Source organism: Asparagus officinalis, chromosome 10, assembly GCF_001876935.1.
Source record: "Asparagus officinalis chromosome 10, Aspof.V1, whole genome shotgun sequence".
Classification (NCBI taxonomy): Eukaryota; Viridiplantae; Streptophyta; class Magnoliopsida; order Asparagales; family Asparagaceae; genus Asparagus; species Asparagus officinalis.
The window spans coordinates 14,264,514-14,273,891 of NC_033803.1; the positions used below are offsets into that span (position 1 = coordinate 14,264,514).

The 9,378-nt window shown below is 37.2% G+C and overlaps 2 long non-coding RNA genes across 2 annotated transcripts; both read left to right on the forward strand.

Moving 5' to 3' along the window:
* Positions 5,252-6,004, forward strand: LOC109825317. The gene is made up of 3 exons (XR_002242975.1): positions 5,252-5,562; positions 5,667-5,717; positions 5,794-6,004. It is a non-coding gene; the product is annotated as an uncharacterized LOC109825317 (long non-coding RNA).
* LOC109825316 lies at positions 6,906-7,756 on the forward strand. The gene is made up of 3 exons (XR_002242974.1): positions 6,906-7,203; positions 7,272-7,354; positions 7,540-7,756. It is a non-coding gene; the product is annotated as an uncharacterized LOC109825316 (long non-coding RNA).

Genomic DNA, 9,378 nt, shown 5'->3' on the forward strand with positions numbered 1-9,378 from the left:
GGGTCTAGTCCGAGACCCGATATCGAATAAATAGATCCGACCCACTTTGACCCGGGCATGCTCGGGTCGGACCTAACCCGACTTTGAACCCGACGGGCCGGGTCATGGGCCTGAATCGGCCCAGCCCACGCCCACCCCTAAAACTGGGTTCCTTTAATTCACAACACTATCATATTGTAAGAAAGAAATGCATCAACACAATAAGCTTATTGTTATCATTTTTATCAATCTATAATTTTAATAATGTCTAATTGCTTTTTTATGTTGGTACTTTGCAGCTTAATATCAGATATTATGCTCTTTCATATTAAATTTTATTATTATATTTGCTTTGATTTTACATTTTAGCTAAATAAGCTATTATCTTTAAGCTACAATCTAAATTGATGTTAATACTAACTATTAGACATGAAAAAAGGATCAAATATTTTAGCTGATTTTTTATTCATCTAGCTATCGCATAAGCATTCCATCCTTCTCTATATCATCTAGAGAAATACTGTGAGTTTTCTCTAGGATTTTTTTTTGGAAAAATGTGTCAATGCCCCAAAAAAAGAAAGTGATTATGACTAACCCCCCCTGTATTATTTTTTGTGTGAGGATACCTCCAATACATAGAATAATTGTGTTTGAGCCCCTATTTACCTTTCCAACTCAACACAGAGAGAAACATTTACCAAAACCCAAAACTACCCTTAACACATCCCTAAAAGAATAAAGACTCCGAAGAGAAGCAGAGAAAGAGAAAGGAAGAAGGCTGAAGAGAAGCGGACCGATTACGTCGATTTGAGCCGATTACCGAAGAGAAAAAGATCGGGTTTTTTTTGAAGAACAGAGAGAGGAGGGCGATGGAGAGGGTGAAGACCAAAAGGTGGGTGAAAGAGAGGGGCGAAGGAGAAGAAGATGGTGAGGACTGTGAGGGTGAATAGGAGGGTGAAGAGGAGAGAGAAGAGGGTGAGAGGGAGGAGAGGGGACGAGGTCGAGGTTGGGTGAGTAAGTGGGTTTGGGTACTTTTTAGTCTTTTTAGAGTCGGGGACTTGAGGGTGCTGTTCATCAAGGGAGGAGAGGTTGTGGGTGGATGAACGGAGGGTGGGTAAGTGGAGGAGGGAGGAGGGTGTGTGGGTGAGTTTGGGCTTTTGGGTTTCCATTATTGGAGGAAGCGAGAGAAGATAATTGCATCTACACACACACAAACACACACAGAGAGAGAGAGAGAGAGAGAGAGAGAGAGAGAGAGAGAGAGAGAGAGAGAGAGAGAGGGGTGATTGAGGAAGAAGAAGTGAGAGCAAAGAGTCCTAACGGGCAACTTTTAAACAGGGGATCGGGTCGGGTTTAGTTAATATGGGTGGTCCAGTTTTCATCTGAGTCCCGTCTTCTCCTGTCCCCATCCATCATTGCACTTTCTTTGTGCAAGTTTTGCATAATGCTTCTACTTCATTTTGTCATTGGAAGTTTCTAAATATATATTTTTTACAATAGTTAAATAAAGTTTATACTTAGTATGTTGGGATGAAGAGGTGCGCTAAGGATCTGTACGATTCGGTGTCAAACCCTAGCGGGGTGATTCAACTCGGACTAGCGAAGTTCAAGGTAATGGGGGTGGTAGCAATAACTGTTTTCTTTTGGTGCAAATATTTGATTTGTATCGAGATTTTCAGGGTTTGTTTTTTGGTTTTAGAGCAGTTGTCGCTGGATCTGATTGAGGATTGGCAGCGGAGGAATTTGGAGGATGCGTTGATGGATTAGAGGAAAGGGGGTTTGACTATTGCAAGACTGACCATGTATCAGCCTTTTAATGAGCTGATGGATTTGAAGATTGTGAGTATATAAATTAGCTATTTGATGAATATATTAGTTGTTTTGTTTTTGATGAATATATTAGTTTTTTTGTCTGTTTTGATGCAGTGATAAGAATTTTTGGATGGCTTAAGATATTAGTTGTCTTGTGGCGTAATTTTGCTAGCAAAGATCATTTTATTGAAGTTCTTATGAAATCTATGTGAATTTGTTGGGGTATGTTTGGATTAGGGTAATTGGAGTTCTATATTGTTCAAAGTATGTGTAAATGTCAACATAATTGTTTGGTTGGATGATGTTACTACATCAAAAGGTTATTTTGCAAAAGCAAAGTAGATGAAACATAGGGTAGCTGTTGCGGCGTAAAAAGTATTTTAACAACAGGAGGTTTAACTGTATGTTGTAATTGTCATTTGTTGTTAGCTATTAACAATGAATGTCAATAATTCTCATTTGTTAGTATTGTTGGCCTTCTTGTTTTGATGATGTTTAACAAATAATTTACAACTAATGTTGTTTGTCTAGTGTTTGTGTTTACGTATTTATTCCAGGCAAACAACGAGTTGGAGGATGGATGGAATAGAGCTTCAACGATATCAAATGGAGGTTGGCGGAATTATGGAGTGAAGCAACATACAATTCAAGTTAAAGATCAAGTTCAAGCTTCATCCGCATGTGTACCAAGTCAAGCTTATTGAAGATCAAGATCGGCTTGGGTAACATAAGTTTTGGTTTCTATGCATATATATAGTTATATATATTTATATACATGCATGGTTTTGGGTTTTCATGTTTATAATATGAAATCACATATTTCATATTTACTATTGTGTTTTTGAAATCATTGCATAGAATATGCAATTTTGTGAAAATTCTGTATTCTTAGTTTTTGGACTTAACAATAATCATATACATATTTTATTAAGTCTATATAATCATTGTGCAAAGTTTCAAAACATGGTTTAGCCAAAATATCAAAATTCACATGTTTACATTTTCGTGTTTTGAACTATTTTGCAAAATGATTATTTTTCACAAATGGGAAATGCAATTTAGAAATTCTTTTTGTAACATGTTCATTTACATGTTTATATATATTTCCCAAAGTTTCATTATTTTTGGACTTCATTTGTTATTTTTAACATATTTTCCAAAGTCTCAAAATCAGCTCTAAAACCTGTTTTTCTGTCATATCAGTTTTCGGTCGACCTCACCGGTCGACCGCTCAATTGTTCATTTGTTTCTGGGCAGCAGAGAGCTTGTCGGTCGACCACACCGGTCGACCGAGAGCTCGATATTTCCTTTGGTCGACCGCACCGGTCGACCGACGAAGTTCCTGCTCGATTCTCAGATTAAGACCTAGATCGCGGTCGACCGCGAGAATTTCCGGTCGACCACCGCTCAGTCAGTTCTGTTTCCAACGGCTATTTTTGTTACCGTTGCTGGGGCTGTTTTTGTCATTTTGTTTGGGGTTTTTGGCTGAGGTTCTTGGAGGCTATAAATACCCCATTGATCTCAGTTCTCATTAACCCAAGAGAATGTTTTAACAAGTTTTAAACGAGTTTAAGTTTGTTTAGTTTGTTTTTGGGGCAATTTCACAAGAGCTTGAGGAGATCGTCTATTGGTGTTTGGGCATCCAACTACTCTCCCTCGATCTCTTGATCTATTGAGAAGTTTTCTAAACTCTTATCTAGTTTTACATTTGCTTAGTTATTTGATTATCTTTCTTTAAAGCTAGTTTTTATATTGAGTTTAGATTTTATTTCACTCATTGTTTACACACACCCACATGAGCTTATTGTATTTGCATACATAGTAATATTAGGGTTGTGAGAGTTTGTAACATTGAGTGTGAGCTTTCATTGTGTTCTCATCCATAGTTGAGAACAATCAATTATTGTAATTGAGCCTAATCGTGAGATACACTTTGTAATACACTTGTACACCGAGAGAAGTGTGTGGCGAGAGTCGAGGATCGTCCTAAGAGGAGTGGCGTCGGTTGACGAACCTAGGGAGAGGTTGTAACCGAGACTTGAGGGAGACACGTCTAGTTCAACACTTAGTGGGTGTAGAGTGCGATTACAATAGTGTGTTGTTGTGAAGTTTTTGGTTAGCTAGAAAACCGAGTGTGAGGTGTAAAAGTTATTCGGGTGAACGTAGAAAACCCGGTTGTGATAGTGGATTTCTCCCCGGGAGTGGGGAGCGGAGACGTAGGACGGAAGGTCCGAACTCCGTGATCATATTGTGTGTTTGCATTGTTTATTTTGTACTATCACATTTGTAGTTTAATTATATCACCTTTGTGTTAGTTTATATATCCTTGCACATACATTGCCTATATCTCTTTGTTAGGATATATCTTGTTGTTCATATTGCTTATCCTAGTTCATATATATTGTTGTATTTCATACTTGCTAGGATAACTTATTATTAGTTTTAATTGGCATAAAATCGGATTAGATTAGCATAAGACCCTAATCACCCCCCTCTAGGGTCTAACACTAACCTCCTCTCCAAATTCCTAAGCTTTACCACTAGACCAAGTAGGCTAAAAAATTTATGTTAGTTCTACTTAAAGTTAGCTTTAACACAAACTAGAATTAATATGAAATAAGTCAGAACTAACATGAAATAAGTTAGAACTAATATTAAATAACTTAGAACTAACATGAGTTATTGCTCATGATAGAGTTTAAAAAAGACGAGAAATTTTCCTCTATTTTTTTCGTCAGATCGCATTAATGGATGCGACTTTCCATGTTTTGGGGACCAGGCGTCTGGGGAAGATAAGTGGAGTGGTAATTTTAGGTTTTTTTTAATACAATCTTTTTTTTGTACTGCTGACGTAGAGGGGCCTTGAAATTTTAAATAATATTTTTTAAGGCTGAATCACATGGGTCAAAATACAAGGTGTCTGGTCACATGAAGTCCCAACTTTTGGGGCCTCGACACAATTTTCCTAAGTTTCAAATCTACTTCTTTATTACTAAAGGAGAACAACAAAAAATTTATAATGAACAGTAACATAAGGTTTTTTGATTAACAATGTTTACGTGCCTAAGTTTAAATAACCGACTACAAAAATGTAAACAGAGTTTTTGATTTTTTTTTGAAAAAGTTCCAACTCATCTTCGTACTCTCTCTCCAAACTTCAGTTTCTACAACCCCACGTTCTCCTTGAATAAAGGCAACCACCCCATGAATCTCTCTCTTCCTCTCTCAATATTTCTTCAGAAAAGATACAGAAAAACAAAAAAAACAAAAACAAAAAATGAGAGTGATGAAAGCGAATTTCCTTCCCTTCCCCTTCCTCCCCTCTCTGCCCTCTCCTCGAACACAATGAGGTCTCCGTCCCCATCTCCTCCTCCCTCTCCCCATCTCCTCATCTTCAGCGATCCCACCAAGTCTTCCGAAAACACTCCTCTCCCCTCCTCCCCCCTCCCCATCACCCCCTCTTCCAAATTCTTCGGGTCCCACCGTGATTCTCAGGATCTTTGGCGTGACTAAAGAAAGTTCAATGGTTTACTGGATCTCAGGATCTCAGGACCTAGATCTGGAGTTGTTGGAATGGTTCAAATTTTGAGACATACTGTAATGTGGGAGTTTGGCGTGTAGATCTGGGATTTCTCCCTCAAATTTGTGGAGTTTTGATGATTTTACTTTTTTATCTCCATTTTTATGCTGCAAATTACTCTCTGTTTCTAGGGATTGAGAAGGGCGCGGTCCTGCAAGAAGCTAGGGGTATTTCATGATCCTCAACTAGATGTAAGGAGATGCTCTTAGGTCAATGATTTACATGATTCACTCTTTTTGGCCTTGATCTGTTCATTCAATATCTTAATTTATATTTTCTATGTTATTTCATCCAGGTTATAACAAAATTGTTGTATCTATTAAATCAAGGAGAAACTTTCACCAAGGTTAGTTCCTGACCTCGCTGCATTTTGTATAGACAGACTATGCGGTAAACTCTAATTTTGAACCAAAATGTTATAGGTTGAGGTGACAAAGGTGTTTTTTTGCCGTGACGAAATTGTTTCAGACGAAGGATACTGGGTTAAGGATAGGGGTGGCAAACGGGTCGACCCGACCCGACCCGACCCGTATAAAATTTGACCCGACCCGTATAAGTGTGACCCGACCCGACCCATTTAATAAATGGGTCAATGCGATCCGACCCGTTTATTAAACGGGTTACCCGACCCGACCCATATATTGGTAGAGAATACTAAACATTTAGTGTGGTTGTAGTAGAAACCTGCATATTCTATTGTACTCTTTTAAGTGACTTATGCACACAAAAACCAGGTTACTATTTCTGATATATTTATAAAGGTTCACTGCAAATTTCCACATTTGGAGATAAACAAAATATTGAATGGCTACAATGTCATTCTACATACATACGCATCAACTATCTGGGGAAATTCCAATCCAAAAATTGAAGAAAGCACATAGCATTTTCATTATATACAGTCTGAAGAAATGAACTTTTAAAACTACATTTTCCAATTTATACATTTTAGTGATTATTAGAAGTTTAAGAAAGTTTTAAAATCCACCAAATTCCTTCAGAATCATGAAATTTTCTTTAATTCCATCTACATTTTCTTCAATTCTTCCATAATCCCCACATCACTAACATACACACAAAAAACAAAAAAAAAACCAGAATCAAATGTACGGATTGATTGAACAAAAGAGCAAAAATATCAGATCCAAAACATAGGTAAACGAATAAAGAGCAAACCGTTAAACTCCGTCTCCCTCTTCTCGATCTTCCCCTCCCAGAAAACAACATCAGCGTCTGCCATCATCGCCATCGCGGCCCTCGCCGTCTTCATCGGCGACGAGGCCATCGAGCTCGACGCCCCACCGCAGCCTCTGCCTCTTCCCGCGCCGGAGAACCTCCGCACTGAGAACTCAGACGAGGTCTCCGACTCACTAACATCAGCACTAGGGCTATAGCTCCCGCACCGATCGGAGGCGTCCTCCAACGTCACGCTCCCCATTTCCGAAATCTATCGAGAATCAAAACCCTAACCCAAAACGTGCATTGTAGAGAAAGGGAAAGTCTTGCTCTTTGTTACAGGTCAGTTCGGGTCAACCCTAACTTACCCATCTAATAAATGGGTCAGTTCGGGTTGACCCGTTTATGACCCGACCCATATAACTTGACCCATACCTATAATAAACGGGTCGGGTCGGGTTGGGTTGATGGGTCGGGTCATAAATTGCCACCCCTAGTTAAGGAGAATGGTTTATTTAATCATCAAAAGAGCTTTCACCTTCTGCTGATGAGGTTAGACAGACTATGTAGTTTTTCCTTCTCCTCTCCAACGCTTATCGAAGTATCTGCAGTTCCAAAAATCCCATCAAGAACATGAAATATCTCTCAAAGATCAAGTAGGTATTTCAAAGTTTGCCTTTTTTGATGCAATTGGTTGATTTGAGTTAAAGATTTTTCGTTGTAGGGGTGTGGGGAAGTGGATATTGAGGATTATGAAGGGTTTTTTCCCTGATTCTCCTGCTCCTTTGGAGGTTTCACTGTCAAAGGGTAAACACTTAAACATGTTTTTTAGTTTTTCCCATTTATTTAATGATTTCTATTACTATTTTTTATTCTGTTTTTTATTTATGCAAAATTTTGAGTTGTTATGATAATTATAAAACTATCATAACCACATGTATATTGTTTATTCCCTTTAATTATGAAACTAATAATGTTATTTGTATTTGCAGTTGTACGCGGTGTTCAATTGTAAAAATTCTTTATTAAGTAACATTTTTATGTAAGTTTTTGGAGGAACCTTTTTAATCAAAGTTTTATGCTCGAAAAAATTGTCTATTTTGTTGAAGCAACATTCAAAAGGCTCACTGCGTGTAAGAAACATGCATAAAAATGCTCAGACAATTGTATTTGCAGTTATACAATTAAATATTTTTATGTGAAACTAAATATTAATAATTGTACAGCCTTTTAGCTTTATAACATGTCATACATATGAATGCAATTCTCAAAACAACCTTTTAGCATTCTCTCAAAGATTTTAGGAATTTTTCATATGGTACAATAGATTTATATTGATCTTATTTTTGATTACTAATAAGCACACCATCCTAATTAGGATCTGAAAATCAAACCGCGAAAATGAATAGAAGTTTTTCTATATAATTTAGTAAATATTTGCTCAATTTTCCACACAATTGACTGACTCCACTTCTTAAACTTCAGCGTTTTAACTTCCCTAGCCCTAGAACCCAATTTTTACCTATTTATATGGGTAGCATTTGTAAATAAAAATTTATATAAGTAATATTTGCAATAAGTTCAATTAATAGGACTACCGAATCGACAGTTAATGAACTTTCAAACATACATTTGGTTAAATTATATTAAAAAGTTATTGAATCGAATAATTAATGAACTACCGAATCAAACGTACTTTTGGTTAAATTCTATTCATTTATAAGCCAAACACGGAAAATTATTTGTTTAGTACTAAATGAACTATTGAATCAAAATTGATCGAATATCTGAACAAATAATAAAAAAAGCAAATAGCACCCATATACTTTATATCTAAAGCGGAATACTTTATTTTGATAACATGTTTAATATTTACAGAAAATCTTTTAGAAACCGTGTTTTGCACGGGTCTAAATACTAGTATAATTTAATTTTTAAAAGTAAGACCATAATTAAAAAAAAAAGAAACTGATAGCTGGAAAAAAAATAAATAAATCAAACCAACCGGTGTGGGTTGCGTCTGACACTTGATAGTTAATTAACCCAAATTAGTTTGGGCCGTCAAACCTCAGATGTCCAATGGGGAAAATGCGTCTCGGCTATTTTGATATCTTGGGCCGCAGCGCGGCCCCGTCAATCTTGTTTGCACCTCAAACTTAGCCCATGATATCCGTTAGCAACGTTTCTCCACGGCTGTTGCGGACGATTCCCCATAAATTCCCCATAAATTCGCCAGAAACCCTAGCTCCTCTTCCCTATAAATCCATAGGCCTCACTCTCACCTCCCAACTCTACCAAAACCTTGGCGGCTCCTTCAAAGAAAATATTATAGGTCTCTAATCTCATTGATGACTCCGAAAATTATTATCTTTTTTAGGGTTTTACGCTCAAAATCTCTCCTTTCTTCCTACGGAGATTGCATTGATGACTCCGAAAATTCAAGCTCAACAGACCGGATTGTAGGTCTCTTTTCTTTCAAGAGAGAGAGAGAGAGGGAGATTTGCGTGTCGACGACCCCGCTGAACTGAGCAATCTCTAATCTCATTTTTTGTTTGTTTTCTTTTTTCTAATGGTTCCTTGTTTTTTTATCCTATTTTGCGAAATTTAAAGGAGAAGGTGATACGATGAGGATAAAAGAGCTCCGTCTTCTGATTTCACCGTGAGGACGCTCGCTGGCAGAATCGAACCTAATAATCTTTAGCCACCGCTGAGTATTCCTTCTCTCAAAACCCTATTTCCCCCCTATTCTTTTTGTTCATTATTTAGGTTTTTTTAATAAGAAAGTTATGATTTATCGTCAAATGATGAAATCTTGAATTTTAATCTTAGGA